Source organism: Coenobita brevimanus, chromosome 24 (assembly GCF_032717465.1).
Source record: "Coenobita brevimanus isolate Jiangsu-jjx chromosome 24, ASM3271746v2, whole genome shotgun sequence".
NCBI classification, from domain to species: domain Eukaryota; kingdom Metazoa; phylum Arthropoda; class Malacostraca; order Decapoda; family Coenobitidae; genus Coenobita; species Coenobita brevimanus.
Genome location: NC_136977.1, coordinates 60,826,822 through 60,851,070, shown reverse-complemented (window position 1 = coordinate 60,851,070; position 24,249 = coordinate 60,826,822).

Below are 24,249 nucleotides of genomic sequence, written 5' to 3'. Positions count from 1 at the left end.
GAAAAATATTTCAGCACTGTTAGGAAATATCTTTGTTGATAGTTTGATTGATAAAAATACCATTTGGAAAATTTATTGGTGAACAAATGTCACGAAATTTGTTTAAACCCCTTCACCTATGATGACTCAAAACGAGTCAAAATGGTGCTAGTCTGATAAGGAACCGATGACACACTATGATGCACTTGCCAGTGTTGGTCTGAAGGGATGCCGATTGGGCAATTCTGGACGAAAATATTCACCAAAAATTATGTTTTAGCATGAAATGCGTCATTATTTGGTGCGTTATAGGGGAGGGTTTCTATTTCCAGGCCAACACACTCAAATAGTTGGCATTCTCTCTGTTTTCAGTTTGGGGGGAGGGGGGATGCGCGCGCGATTTTTGGCGATTTGCTCGAAAACCATTGGTCATATCAGAATTCCGACAACACCACGTGAAAGCTCGTGAAATTCTGCATCTAGACACGTGCTCAGCTCTTGCATTGTGCTGGTAGAATTTTGTGCTAGAGTGTTGAGCAGTTATTTTCACTGTTGAACAACAATATTCTCACCTCATTTCGGTACTGTGACAGTACTGTTACTCATCATTTTTTGTGCTTTTATTAGCTAATAGTATAATAGAAACATCAGAGATGATTATGGCATACAATTTATACCATTATAACCAATTTCTGGGGCAAATAAAGTACTTGGGAATGTTTTCCTTTTTGCTCGAGTCCAGCCTGCCCTCATGGCATTTTCTCTGATCATGACACACACACACACACGCACACACACACACACACACACACACACACACACACACACACACACACACACAGAAAACTTACGGTGCGCGAGGGGGTAAATATCATCAGTAACCTGAAGCAGAAGTCAGTGCAACTGCAAGGGCTAGAAGGCCTACCGAACGTTTCCGAACGTTTGAATATGCTGTGTCTTTTCTGTATTATATTATAGTTTAGGTAGACTTGGCGCTCAGACGATCGACAGAACTGAAGTGTGGCCCTTGGAAAGGATTGAGTTTGACCCCACTGGGATAAAGGATAATTGGAAAAGTGGGTAGGAACGAGGGATAAATAGGATTGGAGACAAGGAGATAAGAGCAGGAAGGTGAGAAAGGAGGAGGATTTTGATGAAAGTACAGTAGGTGGATAAAAGTATATAAACATTGACAAAAGAGTAGGGTAAGTGCGATGGGAAAGAAGAAGGAATTATGGTTGAAACGTAGTTGATAAAACGATAAATACTGTAGATGGAGAAGTGTAGAAGAAGCACTGATAAAGAAGGGAAGGGGGAAATGAGGCGGTAGGATAAATATGAAGTGAGACAAGGGAGATGAGAGGGCAAGGAAGAAGAAAGGTAGAAGGAAAAGAGATAACAAAGAAGTATATACGAAGTGGATTGCATGATCTTAAAATGGAAGGAGTTGAGAGTTTGAGAATTAACCCTTTTCATCCGGTGACGTCTGTTGCAAAGGCTTAGATTTTCGACCTATTCTAACTAATTTTCCGGAACCTACTTCGCGCTGTACTTCTTCGTGACTAGCATCGTATTGTAGTGTTAATCTATCGTTACAGCTCTGAAAATCAAGACGGAGAGATTGTGTTTTTTCGTCCAGTGAAAGTGAACAACGTGTAGATTATTCTCTCTCTTTCCAGACGATTTTCTTCATCCTAGTAAAGGCCTCTCGTACTGAAAGGGTTAAGGAAGGATAGTTATAACCCCTTCAGTTCGAGGAGTCTCCCCCAATAGAATGAAAATTACGTCCTTGGGCTGCGTGGGATGTGGAAAATAGGCGGATAAAGATGAATAGGGAATGAAAAGAGGTGTGAGTAGAGATAAATTGGGAATGAAGAGAAATGAATAAAGAGAAATAGGGAATGAAAAGAAGGGAATAAAGATAAATAGGGAATGAAGAGAGAAATGAATAAAGATAAATAGGGAATGAAAAGAAATGAATAAAGATAAATAGGGAATGAAAAGAAATGAATAAAGATAAATAGGGAATGAAAAGAAATGAATAAAGATAAATAAGGAATGAAAAGAAATTAATAATGATAAATACAGAATGAACGAAATAAATACAGATAAATAGGGAATGAAAAGAAATGAATAAAGATAAATAGGGAATGAAAAGAAATGAATACAAATAAATAGGGAATGAAAAGAGAAATGAATAAAGATAAATAGGGAATGAAGAGAGAAATGAATAAAGATAAATAGGGAATGAAGAGAGAAATGAATAAAGATAAATAGGGAACGAAGAGAGAAATGAATAAAGATAAATAGGGAATGAAGAGAAATGAATAAAGATAAATAAGGAATGAAAAGAAATTAATAATGATAAATACAGAATGAACGAAATGAATAAAGATAAACAGGGAGTGAAAAGAGAAATGAATAAAGATAAATAGGGAGTGAAGAGAAAAATGAATAAATATAAATAGGGAATGAATGAAATGAATAAAGATAAATAGGGAATGAAAAGAGAGATGAGTAAAGATAAATAGGGAATGAAAAGAGAAATAAAAATAAATAGGGAATGAAAACAGAAGGAACTATTAAATAACTCTTGTATAATGACGATATTTTAAACTTTTTTTCCTGCTGCTGACTGGACTGCTGAGTTAGATATAGGCTTCCTAACACCTCTTCCTTAGCGATTTATTTCTGGACACGGTCGGGTAATATAAGTGTGTACGTTATTTATGCAGAGTATGGCGATAATGGAATGATTGAAATAGCACGGAAGGGGTTAACGGGATGTAATAAGCAGAATAAATCGCTTAGGAAGAGGTGTTAGGGAGCTGCCTTAACTGACGAGAATACCAAGCTGAATAAAATCGTCAGATAGGAGCAAGAACGAGATAAGTGACGTTCTAAACAAAATAATAATAATAATAATAATAATAAATCTGTTAGTTTCACGATTATGATTAAGTGACATGGACTGGAGCACCAAAAGCGATGGATGGGAAAAGTAAAAAAATTTGAGTGGACTGGATTGATATATGGGGAGAGAGAGAGAGAGAGAGAGAGAGAGGATGATCTGAATATTGGTTCGAGGTAACGGGAGAAAAAGGGAGAGAGGACAAGGAAGTGAGAAGGGATGAAAAGGGAGTAGAAATGGAGAGAAAAAGGAAAGGAATGGTAAAAGAAAGGAGGGAGGAAGGAAGCGGAGGGGAGAACAGGAAAGAGGACAGCGAAAGGGAGAAAGGAAAGTACGTATGTGTGTAGAGAGAGATAGAGAGAGGGGGGGGGGGGATAGTTTTGAAGGTAGTTACCGTAGTATTGAAGGGAGGAGGAGAATAGAGGAAGCAAGGGAGGGGAGAGGAAAGGAGGAAGGAAAAGGGAAAGAAGGAAATATTGATATGACACTAGAATAATAACGATGGAAGGACAGGTACACCAAGGGACAAAAGTTCGCTTAATAATTCACCTCTTATACTTCTCACTTTCCTTTGCTGGCTGATATTCCTAAACTGAGAGAGGCTTGGCATGTTTCTCTGCCCATTAATAATTCTCTTTGAAATGATGCGTCAGGGAGGAAAATGGTGGAAGTGTGAAGAAGGCGCTGTGGAATAACAGACGAACTTTTGTCTCAGATTGTACAAGGAGAATGGAAAGGTGAGGAATGGGAGAAGGGAGGAGGAAAGAAAGCTGGAGGAGGGAAAAAAGATAGAAGAAGAGGGAGGAGGGAAGAAAGAGGAATAGGGAGGAGGGAAGAAAGATAGAGGAATAGGGAGGAGGGAAGAAAGATAGAGGAATAGGGAGGAGGGAAGAAAGATAGAGGAATAGGGAGGAGGGAAGAAAGATAGAGGAATAGGGAGGAGGGAAGAAAGATAGAGAATAGGGAGGATGAAGGAAAGCTGGAGGAATAGGAAGGAGGGAGAATGGATAAAGGATGAAAGAACACTGGAGGAAAACAGGACAAAGGAAAGTACACAACAAACGTATTGGTCCTTTCGAGGCTCTTGCTACAGAGGAGACTGTGACTGTGCTATCAGTTTTGTAAGATTAGGAGAGTAAAACCAGAAGGCTCCTCAATTCTTCAGTCCCTCCAGTCGAAGCAGGCAGGAAAAAGTGAGAAGGACCACCAGCCTAGAAAAACTGCCGTGGAGATTTGGCAGAGATGGCTGAACGGAAAATGGACGGTATTTTATGATGTTTTAATCTGCCAGGGAAAACGGAAAAGTGACAGATTCCATAGCGATGTTGGGCTTTTACATTATCCATGATCTGCTTTAGAAAACAGTTATGGTGAGAACGTGTGTAAGGGGGAATTCCAAGCGACTTCTTATTGTTCTTACAGTTCTACCATCCACTACACTCCAAGGCAATTAATTCTTACGTCTACAGGTCAGTTTAAGAAGTGTGTTGTTTCGTTGGCTGGACATTTACATCAGTCTCCTCTGGTGCTACTCGAGTGATCTATTGTGATGTATTTTTTTAAGTGCCATACACCCATGTCCCTTGCGAAATTCATACACTGGATGATTTAGGCAGATTCGGTTCTTACAAGCCTTCCTCATATGGTGTGTTTCTCAGTGTGGGTGTATAGGAGTTTTGTCATCCTCCTTGTTATTGCCCCCCAGTGCCCCCCCCCCTATATTCTCTCTCTCTCTCTCTCTCTCTCTCTCTCTCTCTGCTGCCAGCCTCTAGGACTTTTATTACCTGTTTCTGTCAATATCCACCTGCCTTATTTCAACCCTTTTTTTTTTTTTTTTTTTTATTATTAGTATTATTAATGTTCCTTTATAAAGCATCTATCTGTGGAATGTATCGGCTCTAATACAAGATTTTGCATTATCAGCTATTTTTTTATATTTAGCAACACACACCTTCGTTCATAATATTTTTAGTATCAACAGAACAGAAGCATTATGAGGAACACACTGAGGTGGTTTGGCCATGTGGAGAGGATGGAGGGTGAAAGACTGACGAAGAGAGTGTATGTGAGTGAGGTGGAGGGAGGAAGAGGGTGGGGGAGGCCGAGGATGAGATGGAGGGATGGGGTGGAGAGGTATATGAGAGAGGGGGGTGTGAGCTGGGAGCAGGGGGGTGAAATGGCGGGGGACAGGGCGACTTGGAGGCGATTTGTTTGTGGCCACCCCAAACGGGATTGAGGCGTCTGGCAATAGATAGATAGATAGATAGAACAGGACTCGGAACACAAAAAGGGAGGAAGGAGAACATGGGAGAATAAAGGGACAAGGATGAATAGAGAGAAGGATGGTGGAGCAGGAAAGAATGAAGGATGGAAGGAGAGAAGGATGGGAGGAGAACAGGGAGGAGAATGAAAGAAGGACGGAAGGAGAAGATGGGTGGAAGGAGAGAGAGACCAGAATTGATGAAGGATAGTTGCAGGAAGAAGAAAATGAGAAATGAAGGAAAGACAGGAAAACGAAAATGGGAATAGAGGGAGAAGGGTATGAGGAAAGAAAACGGAGGGAGTGATTGGGAGGAAGAGAAACAGGAGGAAAGAGAACTGGAGGGAGGAAAAAAGGAGAGGAAACAGGAGGAGAGAAGATTGGAGGGAGGAAAGAGGAAGGGTAGTAAAAAAAAAAACGGAGAATGGACAGAGAAAGGGAGGAGAAAAGAAAGATTGAAATGATAGGAGGGAGAAGGAAGGGAGATCTATAGAGAAAGAAGAGGAGAGAGTAGGAAATCAAGGAAGGAAGGGAGAAGAAAAGAATGAAGGAAAGGAAGAACGATAAAATAAGGGAAGGAAAGAGAGTGAATGACGGGAAGGAAGGAAAAGGAGGAGAGGACGAGGACAGGAGGAAGAAGGTGATATTAAAGAAGAAAGGCAGGAAGTGAGAGGGTAAGAAAATAAAAAATGAAGGAGAGAATGAAAAGAGGTGGAAGGAGAGTGACGTTTCAGAGAGAGAGAGAGAGAGAGAGAAAGAATGAAAGAAACAATGCATGGAGGGTGAAGGGAATGTATGAATTAAAGAACAGTTGTGTGGGGGGCACAGTCACAGAGGGGAAAAAAAGAAAGAAGTATGACAGAAAAAACTAGAGGGGACACGACGAGAGAGAGAGAGAGAGAGAGAGAGAGAGAGAGAGAGAGCGTTATTATTAACAAGTAAGGTTCGTTAATTATTCCCTTTGACAGTGGTTAAAGGGGAGGTAAGGGAGGGAAGGATAGATAGGTGGATGGATAGATAGATGGAAGGAGGGATGGAAGGAAGGACGGAAAGGTTTGTAAAGAGACAGAATGGTTTGATGGGAAGGGCATGGAAGAAAGGGAGGGTGAAGTGATGAATGGATGGATGGATGAACAGACGGATGGAAGGAGGGAAGGGCATGAAAAGGATTGACAGAGTGGATGGATGGGCAGGGCATGGAAGAGAAGGGAGGGTGAAGTGATGGTGGATAGATGGAGGGGGGAAGGAGGGAAGAGAATAGAATTGAAGGGTAGATGAATGAATTGGTGGATGGATGGAAAGAGGAAAGGAGGGATGGAAGAGAAGATGAAGGGTACAGGCAGGGATGGAAGGAAAAAAGTTTGGCTGGATGAGTTGATAGATAGATGGATGGATGGATGGATGAGTAGGTGGGTAGCAGGAAAGGAGTGAGAAGGAAGAGAGGGAGGGAAAAAAAATAAGAAAATTTAAAAAGAAGGAAAGGGACACGAAGGCAAGAAAGGAAGGACAGAGACAGAGCAAGGGAGAAGAAGGGAAGAGAAGTGATATGAAGGGAGAATAAGTGAATGAATGAAGGAAGGAAGAAAGAAAGGTAGGAAGGAAGGAAGGAAGAGGAGGAGGAGGAGAGGAAATGGAAGGTGTATTATATTGCTTGAGATTTTAAGGGAGATGAAAGGAATGAGAAACGAAGTGTCTGTTTGGTGAGGCTGAAAAGACGGCGGAGAGAGAGAGAGAGAGAGAGAGAGAGAGAGAGAGAGAGAGAGAGAGCATGTGTGTGTGTAATGGAAGTGGTGAAATGTAACCTGTCTCACCTTTGTCTCCTTCCCCATCCATCTTCGTTTCTTTTCTTCTAGTCTCTTATCTTCTGCCCGTCCCATCCCTTCCATTCCCTCCTATTTTCACTTCTATTTCCCTACCATTTCCTTTTTCTATTCCGTCCGTCATGTCGTTGGAGCCCCTTCTATTCTATAGCCCCTTTCTTCATTTCCTTTCGCTTCTCTCCTCTTCCTTCCTTTCGTTTACCTTACCTTCATTCTTGTGAATCCTCTACACTTCCCATTGCTTCCCTTCCATCCATTTTCTTCGCTCCAGTTCCTCTCACTTCACTCCAGTAACTTTACTCTGGGTCTTACTTTATATTCTTCCCTTATTTATTTTTTTAAGCTTCTCTCGTTTTCCTTTCTTTCCATTTCATCCTATTTGGCTTGTGATTCTTTTCTTCCATATATTTCTTACCTTTCCTCTTGCTTGCCGTTGTCTGTTTTGATCTTGCTTTGCTTTCCTCTCTTCTATTTTTATTCCCTTCTTCCTCTTCCGTTCAGATTTTATCCCATTCCATTCCATCCCATCCCTTCCCCTCCCCTCCGTTCCTTGTGGTTCTCTTCTTGTTTCTCTGTTCACCCTCTTTCTCTTTTCTGTGCTTCTGCCTTTCTAGTCCAGTTAGTGTCCCTTTCTTACATCCATCCTTCCTTCCTTCCTTCCTTCCATCATTCCTTCCTTTCTTCATCCCTCCCTTCTCCCTTCCACGTCTGTCCCATTGCACTTCGTGTACAATTCATTTCTTCATGTTTATATTTGTATTTCTTTTCATTCTTCTTCCCTCTTTCATGTTCCTCTACTATTCTTGTCATATCTCCCACATTTCATCATTTCTCCCCCATTCCCCTTTTCATTCATGGTTTTTACATCGTCCTCAAGGAGCTTAAAAGAGTACAGAGCAGACAACCGCAGGACTATTGGCTCTCTCGAGGTTTGTGTTGGAGGGAAGGCTGTAACTGAGATAGGTAAGTCGAAGATGAAAGAAGGCAACGCAGGAAGACAGAAAGACCCCCCTACCCACTCATTCGTCTTTGCAGTTGAGTCTTATTAGGGAAAGCTAGAAAGACTGTTATGCAAGATATTTTACCAGGTCTTTTAAGTTTCACAGGAAGGGGTTAATGGCAGATTTATTCTACACTGTGTTAGTCTAAAAGAGGAATCTGTATGAGAATAACTACACTGTAAATTAATCATATGGTGTATTATCCCACTTCGAACGTGTCTGCATGGTGATGAGAAGCTAGATTATCCATGTGAGTTTTCAGGGTTAGTACTGTGCAAAGACCTAACAGATTTCAAGATAAAGTGTTCCATATATTTACTGCTCTGTGGAGGAAGATTTGCTTGGCGTCGCTTTACTTGACCGGAATCGTCTGCATGTAATTTGTAACCTTTGTACTCCTAGTGTAATTGGACTGTAATCTTGTGGGATATTTAATAATTGCCATATCTATTGAGAAACATATTTAGACCGATGTTATATACTTGGAGTAGGTCTCGTAGTCATTGCTTTAAGTCGAACGTATTCATTTCTCAGTGTTCGTCGTATGGTTTGTTCATCTCTCTCTTTTATTCATTTCTCTCTCTCTCTCTCTCTCTCTCTCTCTCTCTCTCTATTCTGTAGTTTCCCCTTTTTCTCCCGTCTCCTTCACTTTTAATTCTTTTCTTCACCAGTGGCTTGTCGCTTTCATCTTCCTTTGCCTTCTCTCTCCCCACTTCAATTCCCCTTTCCTTTCTTCCTCTTTTCCTCACCCCACGAATTCCCAACGTTCTTCACAATTCCCTTTACCTTCCATTTCACTTCATCCCTCCCTTTCATTTTCCATTTCCCTCTTAATTCTTTCCTTTTACACTACTTTCTCACCTAAACTTCATCACTCTTCATTTGTACATTCTTACTAATCCTTATTTTGCAGCTGTTTTCCTTCCTCTCGTCCTCCTTCCTTTCCCTTTTCTTTCCCATCCATTCCCTTCCTGTTCACTCCCATATTTTGACTCCCCACCCTCCTTCCCTGCCCCTTCCCTTTCTTGTTTCCGTCGTGTATGTTACCTTCCCTTTCCCATTTGCCCTCTTCCTACCTTCTCCCCACTTCCTCCCTCTCTCTCGTTTTCCCACTCTTCTTTCCTCATTCCCACTCCTTCCTACTTCGTTCCTCTTCCCTCCCTCCCACTCCCCGCTTTGCTTTTCTCCTCAGTCCATTCCTTTACTTTCGACCAGTCCTCCCCTCTGCCCCATTCTTTCATATCCCTTCCTCCTCCTATACTGTTTCCTTTCGTCCCATTGGCTCCTCTGTTCCTCCCCTCCATCTTCATCCGTTCTCCGTTTCTTTTCTGTAGTTCCTCCCCTCCTGCGCTCACTTCTGTCTTTATTTCTCCCTCGTCCATTTCTCGCCCCTTCTCTTCACCCAGTCTTAGCCCTCCCGTCCTTTCCTGTTTTCTTCCTCTCCCTTCCCAGCTGATTTCCTCTCGCCCATTCTCCATTCTTTTAGACCTTCCCCTCCCTTCTCCTCCTCTTGCGTCCTTTCCCGGTCCCCTCTCTTCTCCTCTTGTACCCCTCCCTCTCCCTCCGTTCGCCCTTCCTCTCCCTCCATCCCCGTTCCTCTCCCCCTTCCCCCTTTCCCTTCCCTCTCTTCCTCCCCGGGTGTGTGGTGTGTCCCTAGATAAGGCAGACGCTCCAGATGCCATCACCTGCCTCGCTTATCACATCCACCTGCCTCACTCACAACACCTCCTGCCTCACTCACAACACCTCCTGCCTCGCTCACTGCCTCTCTTCTTGCCTCAACCTTCCCTCCCCCACCACTCTGCTTCTGCTTCTCTTGCTGTCCCTGTCTCTCTTCCTGCCTTACCCTCAGCACCCCCTGCCTCTCTCTCTCTCTCTCTCTCTCTCTCTCTCTCTCTCTCTCTCTCTCTCTCTCTCTCTCTCTCTCTCTCAACCTCATCCATCCCTCTTCCTCTCACTTTGTACTCTTCCCCTGCATCACGCCCCACCTTCTTCCCTCTCCTTTCACCTTCCCTTATCATCCCTGTCTTTCCTTTCCTCTCTTCATTTTGTGTCATTTTTTTTTTCCTCACCTCACCCCTCTGTCCCCCATCTCCTTCCATATTCAGTTTTCCTTCGTGTAATCTCTCCCGTCACCCCTTCCCACCTCACCCCTCCCGTTAACCCTATCTCTCAGTCTCAGTCCCCTCTCTCAGTGTGTTTTTTATTCTCATGCATCACTTTGCAGGTTTCTCTCTCTCTCTCTCTCTCTCTCTCTCTCTCTCTCTCTCTCTCTGCCCAGTGCCTCAGTATGAAGAGCCGCAGAAAAGGGAGGTGGGATGGGGTGGGGTGTTGTCAGGGATTTGGCTGGTGTGGGTATAATTAGTAATATTAATGTCAAAAGAATCCAAGGGAATGTCGCTGGGTCCTGCAAATATGAAGGCCTTTTGTTGAGTGCTACACGTGGCTGATGAGAAAATACTAAAGGGACTGCAATTGAGGGAAACTGGATACGCTGGGTTTTGGAAGTAATTTGAGTAAAGGTTGTCTCGCTTTCATATGTTTCTTTCAAATATATATCAGCTGTATTGTTGATGTTGAATATGTATGTATGTACAGGCAATAAAAAAAGTTTGGGCACCCTTACGACACGATACATTATGATACACCACACGAAGCATTCTGAATTATCTCCTGAATTTCGGTGTGTGCTTGGTATCCCTGGCCCTGTGTTGCTGGTGTGTGTTACTTCGTCCGCTAATGATGAAATCCAGTGGGAGAGTGAGAGAGGTACAGGGGTATCAACCACACAACGTATTCTCGCCGTCTGTAACAGTGATCGTTGCCAAAGGTATCAGAGCAGGGGGTGCCGAAAAATTTTTTAGAGGGTGTACGTATGTATTCATGATCTCTTATCTGTCACCCATAATCCCATTCATTCATATGCAGATGACTCAACACTTCACAGTTCATTCACACTTTAACGTCCATTCTCAAAGTTCAGTATCTAACTCACAGCTTACTGTAGTATAGCAATCTCCATAAATCAAGACTTATCTAAGAACACGGAATGGGGACAAAATAACATTGTATCATTTAACGCTTGTAAAACCAAATACACTGTATGTACAATTTACTAACAGACAGACAGTGCCTAATTCCTATATTACCTTCAGTGCTACCAATATTCCTATCTCTGAAAGTATTGAAATTCTCCATGTTTCACGTAATAGTGCCCTTAGCAAGACCTTTCATGTTAGATCAGCTTGCTAAAACCGCATCAAAGAAGCTTGAATTATTGTACTTACAAGAGTCAAGTGCGTTCTCAGTTGGCATATTGTTCGTCCTTGTGGAATGGATGTGGAGTAGTTGCACTAAAACAACTGGACAAAATTCAGAACAAAGCCTCCCTTGTATTATTTTACAGATAATTTTATGGCAAATGCTCAGACGAACTTGCATCCATTGTGCCACATCTCCACGCCTTCCCACGCGCTACATGGGCATCTGGTAGCGCTCATGACTGGTCTGCCACACTGTCATATAGCAGACCTTCTGCCAATCAGAATTCTTTTATTCCCCGAACTACATCTCTTTGGAACTCGTTTCGCCAGAATGGTTCCCACCCAAACACCAACCTACGGCTGTTCAAGTCCAGCAGTTACAGATTTTTTACGAATGGAGGACACCTGTAATCAGGTGAATGGATTATTTTTTTATTCATTTGTTATTCTTTCCTCCGTTCTGTTATTGTAAAGAAAAAAAAAAATACTGTATATGTATGTATGTTAAGTGTGTATGTAGCAAAACACCGAACCACGACAAACGATTTTAACAAAACAACACACAGCCATTAGGGATTCTGTAGCGGACATTTCGAGTTTAATCTAGGTTGATGTCCTCATCTTTTTTTTTTAACCCTCCTCTTGGCCGTGCCGGGCAAGAGCCTTTGTGCACGAAGAAGGTTGTTTTGTATTGTTTTTCACGTGCGCTGCTAAAAATTCAGTGTGTGGAGGGAAAATGTACACCCAGATAAGCGTCTCAGGCAAGGGAAATATTTGAGAACACCAGCTCTTGTGAAGCCTGTACCAACGCGCGTCTCAGTCAGGTGCTGTTCTTAACAAAAGCACTCTCGCCTCGCAGGCATTTGTATTCATAGACTTTGAAAACTTGTCTCTTGGGTCCGAAGCAAATGATACTTGTGACACTGATGCGTGGCTCTAAGTCAGGTCATTACTGTTAGTCGCTGGGGATTCATCAGACTGATTTCCAGAGTCCAAGGAGAAAGAAACGGCAGGCGACAGGACTTTTAATACTTGAGAGTAAATTATAGGTTTACCTTAAGGTTGTGGCAGTGTTATATCATTTCCAAGATCATCGGGATTAGGAGCATCACCTTTCAAAAATACTAAGCTGTTGGTTCAAGGACTCAAACATCAGTGGCAGTAATGCATTAGCTCCTTCAGTCCGACACTTAGACGAAGAGTTTTGTAGGTTTATGGATGGTGGTTTTGTGGATGGTGGGCGCCTCCACGTACCGTAAGTAGGTCTTCACACCAAAGTTTGGAGACGTATTCTATTTCCTCCGCTCATTCCCCTTTCTTCCAAACGCTTTTTCAACTTGGCGCCATTCCTTTATTATTTTACCTGTTACCTTCAGATTTGCTACACTTGTTCCTTGGGTCGGTAGCCCTAAACACTTTTTTTTTTTCTTTTTTACTTAGGCATGAATTTTACGAGGATTTATGGGGTCAAACGTCAGACCATATGAACACGCGAAGTTTGAGATCCTATGTTTTTGTATGTCCAGTTATCATCATGGCAATTGACCCAGAGGCACGTCGGTGTACTGTAGCTGAGAGGAGACTGTCTTGACCTCCCCTGCAAATGATGGTAATCGTGTTAAAAGAGAGAGAGAGAGAGAGAGAGAGAAGTATGCCTTGCATCCAGTAACGTCCATAATGCGTTGTAGCAGGCCTCTTCATCCCGATTACGTATTTTGTATTTGTCTCCTTACTGTTTTGTTTTGTTTCTTCACTATTTTGTTTTTCATGTTTTTCTGTGTTTTTCAAAATTCTTTAATTCCTTTTCACACTTGAATTTCTTTGTCGTTCTTTCAGTTTCATACGTCTCTCTCTCTCTCTCTCTCTCTCTCTCTCTCTCTCTCTTTGTGCCAGCTTCCTCTACCCCTGCCTTTGTCTGTGTCACATGTTTATTCATTGCTCTTTTTCCCTCTCTTTCTGTTCCGGTTTCCGAGTCCATTTCTCTTTTTTCTATACATATATATATTTTCTTTCGCGCCAGTAGTCACGCTTTGCTTTCTGTAGGACTCTCTCTCTCTCTCTCTCTTTCTCTCTCTCTCTCTCTCTCTCTTTCTTTGTTCTTTTCTCTCCACCGCCTTGTTTTGTCACTTCTTTCACCTCTTATCATTGTTATGTTTTTCTTTCCATCTTGCCTACACTCTATCAGATTCCCTTTGTATTCTCTTTCGTGTTCTCTTCTTTGTTTCTTCTGATCTCAGTCAATTTCTCTCCTCTCCTCTTCTCTTCTCTTTCCTCTCCTCTGCTTTGCTGTACTCTGCTTTGCTCTCCTTCCCTCTTTCATGTCCTCTCCTCTCCTCTCCTCTCTCCTCTTTTCTGCTCCCTTCTCTCATGCCATCTTCTCCCCTCTCTTCTCATGTCGTCTCTCCACCTCATTTTTGCCCTCCTCTCCTCTGCTTTCCTCTTCCTTCTCCATTGTTCCTATTTTCCTTTTCCCTTTTTGGCTTTTCGCATTTCCCTCCTCTTGATGCGTCTCCTTTCCTCTGCCATCGTCTTTATTCCCCCCCATGACTTCACTTTATATCTTCACTTCTCCTGCTTCTCTTCTCTCCCTTCTCTTGTACTCTCCTCTGCTTACCTCCTCTTCACCCATTTCTCTCTTCTTTTTTTTCCTTCTATCCTTCTCTTCCCTTTTCTTCTTCTCTTCTCTTCTCCTGTTCTCCTCTTTCCTCCCCTCTCTTCTTTCCTTCTCTTCTCCTGTTCTCCTCTCTCCTCCCCTCTCTTCTTTCCTTCTCTTCTCTTCTCTCTTCTGTTCTCATCTCTCCTCTCCTCTCCTCTTCTCTCTTCATTCCTTCTCTCCTCTCTTCTCTTTTACCCTGGAGCTTGGCAGTGTGAGACCATTGTTTGTTATGAATAGCCGGAGAGACTGAAAGAAGCAGAGAGAGAGAGAGAAAGAGAGAGAGAGAGAGTTACGTAGACTTACAGACTACACATACTTGAAAATCCTTTTTGTGTGGACCGATCTTAAAATTAATAGAATGACGTGTGTGTGTGTGTGTGTGTGTGTGTGTGTGTGTGTGTGAGAGAGAGAGAGAGAGAGAGAGAGAGAAAGGGGGCTAGCTTTTGTTCAGCCTTCCCTGCATTGTCTTGTATTATCATCGTCCTCACACTTCCCCTCCTTGTCCATTATATATACCTGTCAGGTGCATTAGCAGGGGAGGGATTTACAGCTCTTCTCGTTGGGTTGGAATACATGTGACAGCAGATTATTAAATTTTGCTTCATTATGCTTTGCTTTAGCACTGCTGGTATTATTATCATTATTATTATTATTATTATTATTATTATTATTATTAATACTGTTATTATTAGTTATTATTATTATTATTATTATTATTGTTATTATTTATTATTTATTATTATTATTGTTATTATTATTATTATTATTATTATTATTATTATTTATTATTATTACTATTATTTTTATTATCATGATCGTCGTCATCGTCATTCATGCGTTTATGATAAGAGCACAAAATACAGGCACCAGAGCGGGCAATTTGAAATACCCAGACCTTGTCCTAGAGAACGGACTTAGCGACCCCACCGCCCAGCACCTGTTATGTAAGCAGCCTCGAAACTCTCATCACACAGTCAAGTAGTAGTAGTAGTAGTAGTAGTAGCAGTAGTGGTAGTAATTGTTGTATTTGGTAGTAGTAGTAGCAGTAGTAAAGCAGTCCCGATCTGTCTGGCCGAACAGATCTATCAGCCTTAGACATGCAATCGCCCCTACAGGGCTGTCCCGTGCAGTGAATCGATGTTCACATGCGGTGGACAGCACCTCGTCACTGCGAGGCGCGGGGAAGAATGTGGAGGTTTGGTTCCTTTATGGGCGCTGGATTTGCGTCTCCACCCAATTAACGGGCACCATAGTAAGCTACACATCACCCCGCTATTTGGCTAAATGATTACCAACCAGAACTGTAAATGGTTTCCTGGGTTACAGGAAACCATTGTGCTCGTCACTCAGTATAGTCACCTACAGACAGCACCACATCGAGTAAACAAATGAAGGGCGCCTCCTCCTGCCACTAGCACATTAAAAGTAGCAGGTTTTTGGTACAGAGGAATGACAGAGGAAGGAAAAACAAAATTGAAAAAATCCAAGCACCAGATTACAGGTGTCTTCCACTCACAAAAAATCTAACAGTTGGACTTGATCTGCTGTAGGTTGAAATCTAATCAGGAGAAGGGAGTGCCAGGTAGACGCAGTTCGGTGAATAAATGAATTCTGATAGGCCGATGATAATGGGTTGTCCAGATAGATATGCTTTCTCTCGCTGTGTCTCCCGGCTGTTCTTGTTATTGTTATTAATTCCCTTGTCTTGTCTCCAGTTCTCTTTTCTTTCCTATCATGTTCGTCTCCTCACCACATCTTTAAGTGAGAATAATGGTTCGCACGATGATGATGATGATGATGGTGTTGGTGGTGGTGGTGGAGGTGGTGGTGATGATATTCTGCCATCCCTATGCATTCCCCTCTCTCCCAAACATTTTCTTAAGTGCCCATGTTTTTCCTTTTGGGTGTTTGGGCCTCTTAGCTTACTGTAATTTCAGCCGTAAGCGAGGTAGGCTAAACTTCCGGAGTGAGGAAATAGAATGTTAATGCGGTTAGTGGAGGTTGGGAAGAGAAAAGAAGAGGAAGAAAGTTTGCTCCGAATTCCTGGGCTGTTCTGACTGGATTTAGCTGAGTTTTATCATCATCATTATTATTATTATTATTATTGTTATTATTATTATATTACTCCTCCTCCTCCTCCTCCTCCTTCTACTACTACTACTACTACTACTACTACTACCACCACTACCACCACCACCACTACTACTACTACTACTACTACTACTACAACTACTATCACCACCACCACTACCACCACCATCACCACCACTACTACCACCACCACCACTACTACTACTACTACTACTACTACTACTACTACTACTACTACTACTATCACCACCACCACCACCACCACTACTACTATTACTACTACTACTAATAATAATAATAATAATAATAATAATGATAATGATAATAATAATAATAATAATATCAGATTTCCAATTACTTAACGAAGTCTTAGGAACCGATGTAATTATAGCGTTTTTTTTTTTCTAGGCTTGAAGATACTTATGTCCATTTAAGAACGTATTATTTGAGATTTCTGCCAGGCTTTAGTAATTACAGGTAAATTCTTAGTGGTCTTAAGGTGTTTGTGCTGAATGATTTTATGGCACCTTTTCAGAGCAAGATTAGCAGTGTGATTCTCTCTCTCTCTCTCTCTCTCTCTCTCTCTCTCTCTCTCTCACACACACACACACACACACACACACACACACACACACACACACACACACACACAATTAAATCAATCTCCTTTCATGCCCTGCGCTTCTATTTGCACGAAAATCAAGTGACATGAAAATTCACACCCTCCTTTCCTCATCCTTCCAGCAAAAGAAAAGAATAGATAAATGAATTGATAAGTAAATAGACAGATAGATAGGTAGATGATAGATAGTAAGTCGAAGGTAATTTTTCCTATCTCTCTCATTTGTTTTGGAGGAAGAACAGGGTACGTGGGAGATATTTAAAAGTCTTCTTGTCTGTCCTGCAATAAACAAGCCTGAGTTCTTGGAGGGATAAGACCAGGGATAAGACCAGGAGACGCTTGTGCCGTGGGGGTGTTGGTGGATGAGCGTTGGTAAATATCAGCCCGGCCACTACACCTCCTACCACTGTTGTTGGGTTGTTTTCACCCGACAGAGCTGGGTTTCTACGGCGTGGATAATAAGTCGTGCTAATCTGAAATTCGATGTAACTTATATAACTGGTTACTACAGCGTGGGTACCAAGACTTATCTATGGGAAATTTGGTGAAACATTGTCGTGGGGAAGGGATGAGTCTGTTTACTAGTCAGATCTGCCCTCTAGTCTGATGCAACCCCAGGGTCATTTGAACGTGAACCCTGTGGGGGACAGAGAAGTAAGATTAGTTCAGAGTTTTTGTGTAACCGGAGAGCTGAGTTGGCTGGCTATATCGGTGCTACCGCGCGAAGGTGTCACTCTCAGTAGGTAAGAATTGCAGTGGTATACAACGTTTGGTGCTGCAGTCACTCCACGCGAAGCGGAAAGGCGCACAGTTATGCCTTTTGGAGAGATCTTAGGATGAGAAGGAAGACACTTGTAGCACTATAATAGAGCTTCGAACAATAGCGATCAATTTGGTGACAGGACTAGAGGGAAATATAAGCGCTCTCACACATCCTCGTTCTGCTCATCTCCATAGACCAATCAGGGACGAGAGAAGGAAAGCCTTTTCCTCACTCCTCCCTGAGGGAGGTGCTTCTCCGCCACCTGTCTGTCGCGAGTATAGGTCCTGGGTCATAGTACAAGTTCAGGTGGTTCACAGATAGGACTGTCCGATGTCCATTTGCAAGTGCAGACTGGTGTACTGAAGGTCACTTGAGTCACTTTCATATCATCGTCCTACTCAAATTAGACTTTTTCTACACAGTGTTACTTCCTTCACATACTGGTACTTCCTCTGCGTACTGTTATTAACTAAAGATAGTGTTACTTTCCCTACGTGTCCTTAGCTCTATGCACTGTTACTTCCGCTACATAATGCTGCTTGCTGCTTGTACATAATACCGTGGCCTGCACTGGTAAACAAACAATGGGTATGGTCACTCCGGTTCGCCAGTCAACCACTTTTCCATCACACTTCACGGTTCCTTATTTCGTGTTAACCTTCCATAGAGATTTCCTTAACCTATGTAATATTGTTTGGAGATAGGCGGAATAATAAAGGAAAACGGGCGAGGAGCAATCAAGGGCTTAATAACGGCAATAACAGGTGAGTGCAGTGAGGCAGGTGGATGCAAGGGCTGGGTGATTACAGGTGTGTGGGAGTTATGAATGCAGCGAATATCCTCCGCCCCAGTGATCATTCGTTTCGTGTGTGTGTGTGTGTGTGTGTGTGTGTGTGTGTGTGTGGAGAGAGAGAGAGAGAGAGAGAGAATTTTAATCCAAAATTTTGTTGAGCTTAAAGTGAGAGGTTTAATTCAGATCATATTTAATCCCTCCCTACGGTGAGTAAAATCGCTTAGATATAGCAAGACTAAGAAAAAGTAATCGGGGTGAATGGGTTAAGGAGGCACTTCTTCGTTACTAGTATTTTTAATGGCACTTACTAGTTTTCAAGTTATATTCCCATTCTGTAATAAAGCCACATGTATAATATGCAAGAAAAGAGTAAGGTGGCAGTTCTATTTATTTTCTTATTTATTTTTTGAGGTCTGTGTGAGTGTGACCTCCTTTCCATTTTCTTTAAGCCTGCTTACTGCCGCGAGGAAGGGGAACTTGAGGAGATGAGCACCTCTTCTCAGCCCACCTCCTCCTTGGCTTTCAGAAAGAGAGATAGAGAGAGAGGGGGGGGGGAAGAGACAGCATACCGTGAAGAATGAGGTAGCAGAGAGAGAGAGAGAGAAATATACCTTGAGAAATGAAGTAACAGAAGTATATATATATATATATATATATATATATATATTATATATATATATATATATATATATATATATATATATGCAGAGACTTCACTTCACCGTGAAGATATGTATGCAAACTAACCACAGGAGAAATGAAAGGAGCGACAGTGAGTACTTTCGTATATTACATCTTCAGACAGAGTGAGACAGAAACGTAAAGGGTAGAGGTCTTTTATGCACACCCGCAGCAGGTAGTGGCACACAGAACATGAGATGGAAATGGATAATGAATTGCCATTTTTGGTTGTAAAAGTTATCAGGGACCAAAATGTTTTGAAGACTAAGGTATACAGAAAACCTACAAATATTACGTCATATGTTTATTACTATTCAAACCATCATATTAATGTAAAAAGATCTGTGTTCATATCCATGTACCTAAGAGCATATAGAGTTTCAGACCCAGAATTTTTAGATGATGAACTAAAAATTATTCAGAGTATTGGAACGAAGCTAAAATATCCACAAAGCATACTAACTCAGTGCCACAATACAGCCAAGAAACGATTCCTTGAAGGGAAAACTAATAAGCCAGATTGCCAGAACATTCAAAGAACCCTTGTCCTCTCCTTCCATGAAAATTTTCTTGATGTTGTTCACATACTGAGGAAACTTAATGTACAAGTAGTATTCAAATATGAGAACGCCATCAAAAAAAAAACTCATCAAGAACAGCCCTTTCAGTAATTCAGGCGTTGTTTACAAAATCCCGTGTAAAAGCTGTAACAAATTTTACATAGGACAATCTGGAAACGATTTGGAAACTAGAATCTCACAACATAAATACAGTGTAAGGACAGGCCAACAGAGTAGTGGTTTATTTCAGCACAAAGTATCCAGTGATCACCATATTGACTGGACAGGCTCCAAGATTCTAGCAAGATCAAAAAGCTTAGATGAAAGAAATGTAATAGAATCTTGTCTAATTTCTGGCACATATGAAAAGAATGTAAACATGAGCTATGGTCATTTTAAGTGTGATAAATTGTTAACTGAATTAATTTTAAAGCAGTATCCCCCAGACTAACACGTGATTGTTCCCTGTCATCTCCTGGTGGTGTAGTCACACCTGTGTGGGACACACCAAGCATTAATCCTCTAGGTCTTAAGTTAAGCAGCAGTATATACCTGCTGCGGGTGTGCATAAAAGACCTCTACCCTTTATGTTTCTGTCTCACTCTGAAGATGTAATATACGAAAGTACTCACTGTCGCTCCTTTCATTTCTCCTGTGGTTAGTTTGCATATATATATATGTATGTATGTACGTCCTGTAATACTGTGAGAAATGAGGTAACAGAGAGAGAGAGAGAGAGAGAGAGAGAGAGAGAGAGAGAGAGAGAGACGAAGATACTGACAAGACCGGGCTATATATCTCAGTGATGTGGCCATTTCCACGCCTGCAAGTGAAATACCTCACAGTTTTAAGGAATTTGGCACTGACGAAGGAGGCGCAGCTGGGGTGAGGTGGCAGGAAGGCTGTGTGTGTGTGTGTGTGTGTGTGTGTGTGTGTGTGTGTGTGTGTGTGTGTGTGTGTGTGTGTGTGTGTACGCGCGGGCACGCGCGTAGTGTAATGGTATTCATAATTACAATAATGTAGAACAACTGTATATTCGTAATGCTATATGCTGTATTTATATATTCAGTAAAAGCATGTCGTGTCCTTCTACCCTTTCTCTTCTGTTGATATATTCCGCTTCGTCCAACGCATTGTTAGGGGTTTGATGCCGCCAGTGGTCATCGAGACGTGACTAAATAGATCAACACGGGGAACAGTGTATTGAGGCACAGAATGGAAGGTAATGAATGCACACTGACAATAACGCCTTTGCTACGATTGTTCCTTGTTAATTTTATTTATTTATTTATTTATTTTTTTTTTTTTGAGTTGGCAAATATATTCAGCTTAGATGAGAAGATTAGTTTCTTTGCTCTGTGCTCTGAGTGGTCGCTAAGATGAGAAAATGGTCTAGATGTGGGTTCCGTTTGTGTGTGTGTGTGTGTGTAGGTAGATAGATAGATAGATAGATAGTTAGATATGGATTATGGATAGATATATGCCGGATGTGTTAGGAGTGAAATGCTGTATGGTAGTAAGACTTGGGCAGTAAAGGTAAGGATATACGTAGGCTCAAACATACAGAAATGACAGTGATTAGACGGATGTGTAATATTGTACGTCTTTGAATGCGAGGCCTGGGGGGAGGGTTAGGATTGTGAATGAAAGAGTTGAAAGGAAGGATGGGACTGAAATGCATTGGTGTTGTGATGAGGAGGGAGAGACTGAGATGGTTTGGGCATGTTGAAAGTATGGAGAATGACATTTGGATGCGGAAGGTGCGAGAATTTGAACGTTGGGATAGCGTTGTGAGAGACAGACCGAAAAGACCTGGAACGAGGTCATAGACTGTGATCTTACGGATAAGGGACTGAATATGGAGGCTGCCAGAGATCGAGCGCGTAGAGAGCCGCCATTAGATGACCAAGGCCAACGCATCCAAGCATACTGGAGCCTTTATAAACGAGACGATTTATTAAGCAATTTAATATGTATATTCACGGGTAGTTTATCAGTACCTGCAGCATAAGGGAAAGGTAGAGAATGATCGTCAATATATATATGTACTTTCATGTGTCAGTGAATTAGTTGTGTGTATGTGTATGTATGCATCAGTATGTCTAGGTATCTTTGCATGTATCAGTTGCGTGTCTGTGTATGTATGCATGTATGTATGGTGTCGTCAGCTAGTCTCCTCACATGTACAGTACACCAACACATCGTTTCCCTCAATTTCCGCGACACAACTCCCTCTCTAAAACACCATTCCTAATTAACTGGTGACGGACCACATTAGTATCTCAAGGCAGGGCAGGTCAGATGAGTGGCAGTGCTGATGGGGCCCTTAATGAGCCTAATTACCCACCTGCATCGCCCGTGGTTATTCCGACGCGCTGACGCAGTTTTGGTACCAGGACGACTGTGGGGCGGCAGGGGAATGTAGTGTGTGTGTGTGTGTGTGTGTGTGTGTGTGTGTGTGTGTGTGTGTGTGTGTGTGTGTGTGTGTGTGTGTGTGTGTGTGTGTAATTCACTGGGTCGGTCAGGATCACTTGATGGTCGTGATCGTCAGCTTTTACCCTCCCGGAAGGGAGCTGAGAGCTCATATAATCCGATCTAAGGGCAAGGCTGTGACCTTCACACACTCACACACCCGTCCCCTTGCTCAAGGGGGACAGTAACCACCCACTTTGTCAGTGAAACTTTTCGCAACCTGAGCGAGGCTCGAACTCACGTCCACCAGTTGGCAAGCGGGAACGTTACCACTGCACCAGCGAGCGGTGTGTGTGTGTGTGTGTGTGTGTGTATCGGGAGGAGGACGTCTATGTGTGTCAAGTAAATGGTTGAGTGTTTGGGGGACTGCGTGATTATAATAGTGCTACCTTTGATGGGGAGAGAGAGAGAGAGAGAAAAAAAGATCATCCCACCAGGTGTCCTCATGCAAACTTGACATGACCTCGTTTTTCATTTTCTTTCTCTCCATGTCCCCGTTCTCTCTCTCTCTCTCTCTCTCTCTCTCTCTCTCTCGCTCTCTCAAACAGTTTTCCTCATCTTGAGTGACGTTTGGTAGAATGATTTATTTTACTTCAAGAAGGAGGGAGGGGAGGGGAAGGAGTGAGAGAAAAAAAGGGGAGGGCGTGGATGGAGAAGGGGGAGGGGGAGAGAGTGTAGGGGAAGGTGAGGGATGGAAATGGTTTGAGGAGGAGAGGGGATAGGATAGGCGGTGGGGGAGGGGGGGAGAGGCGGGGGAATGACACATGTAAAAGTGGAGTGTGTGTGTGTGTGTGTGTGTGTGTGTGTGTGTGTGTGTGTGTGTGTGTGTGTGTGTTTGTGGGTGGAGACAGATGCGTGATGGTAGCGGACGGTCCCTGGGGAAATCCGTTTTACACTGCCCTGTTTGGCGGTGACCCACATCCTCACCCCACTGCCAGGCCTCCTTTTGGCTTGTATTAAACTCCTGACATTACACAGTTTCTTTTATGTCGTCACTTCATTCTTTAGTATAGACGTTTCTGCAGGTGGGTTTAATTGTGTGTGTGTGTGTGTGTGTGTGTGTGTGTGTGTGTGTGTGTGTGTGTGTGTGTGTGTGTGTGTGATTCTTATCCCACTAGACTCAGCTTTACTCAAGGTACAGCTGTTGACTCCTTTTATTTGATCGCGTTCTTCTTATGCCTCCGGCCATCTATGGTGAAGGCATTAAGTGATTGGTCTCCCTGTGCGTGGGTCCTTGTGTCTGTGATGCTGGTCTGGGCGCGGTGTCTCCTGAACCCATTTACGGATTTCCACTAAAGTTTTGTCGGTGATGAAGTATGAGATGATGAATTGATTAAGCCAGCTAGGTCAAGGGGTCAAAAATCAAGGTCATATTGGGTCGATTTAGTTTATCTTTGTGGGCGCGGTATTTCCTGAACCCCTCGACTGATTTCGACCAGATTTTTGTCAGTGATTCAGTATGAAGGGACGATGAACTGATTAGGTCAGCAAGGTCGTGGAGGTTGTATAGCGGTTCTGTGTGCAAGGCTTGGCGGAGGCATACAGAGCGACGCTTTGAGTCCACAGCTCGGGGTCCGTGGTCTCGGCGTTTCATTTTAGTATATTCCTATCTGTTGGTGAGTTCCCTCTTTTTTTCCGCTCAGCGTAATGCCATGTTTCTTTGTAGCCTGGGTTTAGTGACTCTCGCGGTGCCACATGCTAGCATATGTATAGCCAGTGGAAGAGCGGTACGTTGCCTTGCAGGTATAGTTAGTCTGCTGGAATGGTCTCGTGCAGTCGATAGTTTGAAATATGAATCTGTCCTTTAATACCGTTGACGGGCTTCCACCATCTGCGCGAGTCCACTCTTCTTATTTTAGTAAGATGGACGAGTCTACACACACACACACACACACACTTTAATACCGTGACCATTTAATGCTACAAGTCATGGCATCCTGGCGCGTTTATTCAGTTTTGGATTTCTTTTTCCCCTTTGCCAGTCATCTTTTCTTATGACCTATATTAATTTTAGTCCCTCACGCATTACACTTTTCCCAGGTGTACGGGACGGCTGAATTTTATTTATTTATTTGCTGTTTACTGGCATTTTTTTTTTGTTTTAACTAGCGGAATGTTTCTTTGTAGTTTGTTTTTAGGAACTCGTGCAGTCCACTTCAGTTCGTCAGGCTTTGTTTCTGTTTCATTTGTGCAAATTCCTGACGATTGTATTGTTTTGGGTATGTACGAGTATATATATATATTTTGCTACACGCTCCAGTCCAAAAGTCCTCTACCCAGAGGCAACGCCTTAGCCCTTCGGGGATACCAGGCGTAATACCAATTTATATATATATATATATCTATATATATATATATATATATATATATATATATA